We start from the raw sequence: 5,794 nt of genomic DNA, 5'->3' as shown, positions 1-5,794 counted from the left end.
CCTGATGCTCTTTTCAGGCTTGGATTGGCAGGCATTCAGAGCAGGGGACAACTCGTTTGCTTTGGCATTTTGTGTATATTTACAACGGGGAAAGGGTGAATCTAATTGTTAGAAGGATTCCATGGAATAGTTGGAAGGTGAAATCGGAGACAAGGGACAAATTGTGTGCTGGTACCTCGCTAAGCAGGTGGGACCCCCTAGCTCCTTAGGGGGAAAGAGAAGGTACCGACAGCCCTAGACATCACTGAAGACGTCATTCCCCTTCAGGTGTGGGCCTTTCTGGAGAAAGAACCTGCTGATACCTACTCATCCTTCAATGCCCACACCTGCCTTCCTCCCACCTTGAAGTTTTTCTTTATTCCTCAACTATGTTCTCTAATTCCTACAGCACCCACTTGGTACCCCTCTGATAACACTCAACACATTCTGCTGCAGTTGTAGCTACTAGTTTTAGTCTTATTTCCNCACTTGGTACCCCTCTTATAACACTCAATACATTCTGCTGTAGTTGTAGCTACTAGAGTTTTAGTCTTATTTCTCCATTGGCTTGAAACCCTTCGTGGAAGGAAGGGCTTCTCTTTGTATCACTTATAGTCCTGCTTATAATATTGCTTACTTGTAATATGCTTAGCATGATGCCTTGTACTTAAATATTTGTTGAATTGAACTTTGAATTACTTGCTGATGTCTAATGCCTTCAAGGGATTGTTTCCCTAATGGATACTTTTTCTCAACTTAGATCATTGGCTTATAGTAGCAAATTGTCCCGTAATCACAAAGAATTCTCCTCTGCTCCAAGCCTCGTTCCCTCCATTGTGATTTCAGGTGAAGCACTTAGCTACACTGAGCCTTTGCTTCCTCTTGTTCAAAACCGAGATACTACTATGTGCCCCACTTACTTTGGAGGGTAATTGGAAGGATTCGATAAAATTAGGTGTATATAAGAGATTTTTACATTTTACAAGATTACTCTTCCTCAACAGATGTTCTCACNTGTGATTTCAGGTGAAGCACTTAGCTACACTGAGCCTTTGCTTCCTCTTGTTCAAAACCGAGATACTACTATGTGCCCCACTTACTTTGGAGGGTAATTGGAAGGATTCAATAAAATTAGGTGTATATAAGAGATTTTTACATTTTACAACAAGATTACTCCTCCTCAACAGATGTTCTCATACCAGAGACTGAATTTTTCTGATTAGTCTCAATGCCATGAAATTGTAGAATAAATTTGGTCAAATTTAGTCAAGCAGAGAAAATATAGGTGTAGAGAGAGTGTGTGTTATGTGAACGAAAGCAACTGGAGTTTCATAATATTTCACAGGCCAAAAGTGGATATCTATTTGTTTTCCTATAACCCCACCTCTCTTTGGGACCCCCATTCTATCTCAGGAGNGTTTTCCTATAACCCCACCTCTCTTTGGAACCCCCATTCTATCTCAGGTAGACTACAGAATTTAGTTAAAATAAGTCCAAATAAGCTCTGCCATTTCAGGTTTATTTTCAGTAAATCCAGGGTTTTCCCGCTCCTCTTCCTAAGTCCCTGGAGTCCTACCTCACGTCAGGCCTTCAGTGGGGGGCATCCCTGGTTCCTGGATGTTGGCTGTCATCCATAATTCCGTCTACTGCATCCCTCCACAATGGTGGTCAATAAGATGCCCATGTCCTATCTGGTCCCAGGTTGTAGGGTCCTCACTGCTCTCCTCAGCATCCCTGGTCATGACCATGACCCTGTCAGGGTGCCCACATCCTTGTTCACACACGTGATCTCGCTCCCTCCTCTAACTTCTGCAGACCTCTCAGGAATATGAACCACTTCAGGGCTACCCCAACCTTCTTTGTCTTTGGCCAGCCACCAAACTCTTTCTCCTCTTGTCCTCATGTCGTAGGACAGTGGGGGAACTTCAACAAGGGTCCTACCACGCAGGCTTCCAGATGGTGGGAGACACAGCAGTCTTGTCTCTCTCAGACACCACAATCTCCCAAATTATCTGGGGAGTCTCATTCTGTGGTCATCAGGGACCCACCAGCATCAACTTCCCTTTTTCTTCTGTACCCCTAACACTTCAAAGGGCTTTTAACCAGATGGGTCTTCTTCCAAATATTTCCTATCTTACCTCTTTTGAACAAAAAGTCAATAACGTGTTTTTACTTCCTAGTGCCATTGCCCTGGATGGAGGGCAAGGTGAGGTGTGAGAAAGACTGTCGATAAGTATTTCACAACATTGCTCTGAAACAGGTGGATCTTCCACCTGGAAGCAATCCTGCTGGTGAAACGGAGTGAGACTTCAGTGCCAGGGTCCAGGTCTGCTTACAGCCCTCCCCTCTGCTCCCGTTCGGCTCTCTACACCTCTGTTCTCTCATATAGGAATAATGACATGTATCTTACAGGGTCATCATAGATAGTCAAGAATATGTGTGAAGAACACCCGTAGAATGTCTGGAACACAAATGGTAGCTATTGTTTTTAATCATTATTGTTAAGAACCATAGCTCCTCTCTACCCATGGAATTGATATAAAACTACTTGAAATGATATGAATGGAAGATATTTGAGTTCTCTGTATTACAATAAGTGTTGAGAAGTTGAGTTTACAAATAAAAAACTGACCTGAGTCTTTGACATGTTAACCATGAATACAGAATTTTGGATAAATTGGACAAAGCATAAAGTTTATTAGGACAAACTTTTGCTTGTAGGAAGAATTAGTTCTGGGGAGCTAGCATACAGCGTGGTGACTATGTTCACAGTACGTACCGTATACTTGAGCGTTGCTAGGAGAATAGATCTTAAATGTTCTCACCACACACAGACACACAAAAGGCAGCTATGTGCGGTGATGCATACGTTAACTAACTTACCATGGTAAGTTATATAAAGAATATATATTTTTTATTTATATTTATTTATACATATAAAATCATTGCATTGTATACCTTATACACCATTATAAGTCATTTATACCTCAAACCTGCGGAAATTTTTAAAAACTTGATCAGATTTGGCGCTCTACCATGCTGCATGTTCACATACTGTGATGAGTCATCTGATCACTGAAGATCTGGTTCCAGCCAAGCTGCCACGGAGAGCATGCAGCTTTCCCTTCAGAAACTCTCGGGGGCCTCAGTGGCCATCTGCCTGAGAATCTGCCTGTTCCCACGGCCACTGTATTTTTGCGTGCTGGATGGCCTGGTTTCTCAGAACTCAATGAACCTGGAAAAGCACCAGCTGAGTGCAGTGCAGGGAGGACACACCCTCAGGGCTGAGGGGGAAGGCTCCACAGGGTCTGGAAATAGCTCTAGGAGGGCGGCCATCTTCAGGTGATCAGGGAGGCTATGCTGTTATTTACTGTTGTGGAAACGGGGAAGATCCTACCCCACCTCCCCTCTTTCCCTCTTCTCCCCTCACCCATCCTCTCCCCTTCTTTTCTCCCTCCCTTCTTTGCTTCTTTCCGCCTTCCTTCCAATGAATACCTACTGAACACCTACAACTGATCTACAACTGGACCCCATCAGCCAACAAAACAGACAACACGCCCTGTGCTGTGAGCCCCAGGTTCCAGGGAAAGATGGGCAATGCTGACCAAGTGAGATTCACAGTGTGTTATTGGGTAAGTGCTTTGGAGAACAATAAAGTGGGGTGGGGGAGGCAGTACGAGGGGAGGAGGGAGCCACTGAAAGCAGGATGGTCAGGGGAGATCTGGTTGACAAGCTAAGATAGAGCAGGGACAGCTGGGTGAGGCAGACGATTAGCCTTCTTTTTTTATTTTATATATATATATATGTTATTTATTATATAGATATATTTTTATGTTATATATATTTATATATATTTTATGTTATATATATATATTTATTATATTGATTAGCCGTCTTGATGTCCGGGGAGACCATGCATCCAGGTGGATTGATTCTGGACCCCCATGGGGCCAGCTCTCTGAAGGCACCCATGGGGGCAGGTCAGGCTGGCTCCTAGGACACTGCTGAACCAGCCTGGGCTCACAGATCAGGGCTCAGGACATGACAAGGGGCAAGGAGGACTGAAGCCCCAGGAGGACTGCAAGGCCTGAAAGGGCAGAGTTCCAGTGTTCTTTGCAATGTTGACAATGACAGGATATACACAAAAATGCCGATTTTAATGAAATGATGAAAGACTTCAATTGTCTCCTTTTAGATACTGCATTATCCCAGGAAGAATATAAATTTTAGCTTTCTTTTTTTTAAAGATTGATTTATTTATTTGAGAGAGAGAGATGAGTGCATGCTCATTGAGCTTGTGCCAGTGGGGGAGGGGAAGAGGGTCAGAGGGACAGGGAGAGAAGCAGACTCCCCGCTGAGTGTGGAGCCCCACATGGGGCTCCATCTCATGACCTGGAGATCAGGACCTCAGCCAAAATCAAGAGTTGGGGCTCCACTGAGCCCCCCAGGAGCCCCATAAATTTTAGCTTTAATAAGTTGTGGGAAGTACTGAGATAATAGTATTCTCATAATAAGAATACCTGAGTTCTAACCTCCTCTTCTGCTACTAATGACCCATATGACCTTGGGCAGATGACTTAATCTCACTTATTATTTGCTTCTTTTGTATAACAAGGATAATAATGTTGTATCTGCCTGATGTGGGGGGCAGCCCGAGTAAAGAACCCTGGAGACCCTCTCCAGGACTGAACCTGGACCTTGTCTTTTTTGTCAATCTGTGAAGTCTGTGCAAGAATACACAGGAACTGAGTCAGGGTTGAATTTGATCAAAAGCTGTTGTGTACATTATAACTTTCATTTGTTAGCATGATGAAGGTGATACATGTTCTCTAAAGGAGAAGCGTGTAAAGCACATGGACGTTTGCAGAAGAAAACAAAATCACCACACTGAGCTGCACATTGTCAGGGTGTTAGAATATTCCTCCTAAAGCTTTTTAGGGCATATAATAAGCCTTTTGTTGTGTTGTTTTATTAATTCTCTCATCACCAGTTTTGGGGTCACACTTTATATACGGTGGTATGGTTTTATCTACTGCTTTAAAAAAAAACAACCCTCCCATTATAGCACGAGAAATTTCTTGTTTAAATGCTCTTTGAAAACATCATTCTGAAGAGCTATGTAATATTTCACTCAGAGAGTGCCCCATAGTTTATCCCACTTATTTTTACTGTTGGCAACGGGTCTTATTTCCAATGTTTGGCTAAACTAGATGCATTTTCAAGCATTCAAAGCATTAGGCCGTTTGTCTCAGGTCAGCGAGTTGTGTCCAGATAGCCCCTGCCCCATTCCCTACCCTGCACTGGACCGCAGACAGCTGCCCACCCCCCCACCTCACTCTGGCCTCTCCCTGAGCCTTGCCACTCTTCTCCACCTGTCTTTGCTGGAACCTGCAGCTCCGAGGAGTGGGTTCCATTGAGTACTGACATGGGGGAGGGGAAAGGGTCACTGGGGAAGAATCTGCTCCTGAAAAGTGGTAAGAATGAACAGAAACTCCTATTCTGATGTGTTCCCATGAATAGAAGCAATGAATGCCTTCCCTGGAAGAAAATGCAGCTGGTTGCATTATGTGGACATTTAAAGAGACTTCCTGTTTTTCACAGGTGTTCAAAGGAAAACATTAGTTCCCTGGTTCCTATTTCAGCCCAAAGCTTCATGTACCCCAGTAAGTTTGTGCCCACCTTGCAAACATCAGTGTAACTTTCAGGAAGTTAGACCCGGGGGCAGGGGGCAGAGGTCATGAAGGAAATCTTGCAGGGACTGGCCACCATCTTGGTTCCTGGGGCTCAGGTTGCCTGATGAGGCCTGAGTCTCCTG

The sequence above is a fragment of the Ailuropoda melanoleuca genome, chromosome 6 (genome assembly GCF_002007445.2).
Source record: "Ailuropoda melanoleuca isolate Jingjing chromosome 6, ASM200744v2, whole genome shotgun sequence".
In the NCBI taxonomy this organism is placed as follows: Eukaryota; Metazoa; Chordata; class Mammalia; order Carnivora; family Ursidae; genus Ailuropoda; species Ailuropoda melanoleuca.
Note: the sequence above shows the minus strand (reverse complement) of the source record.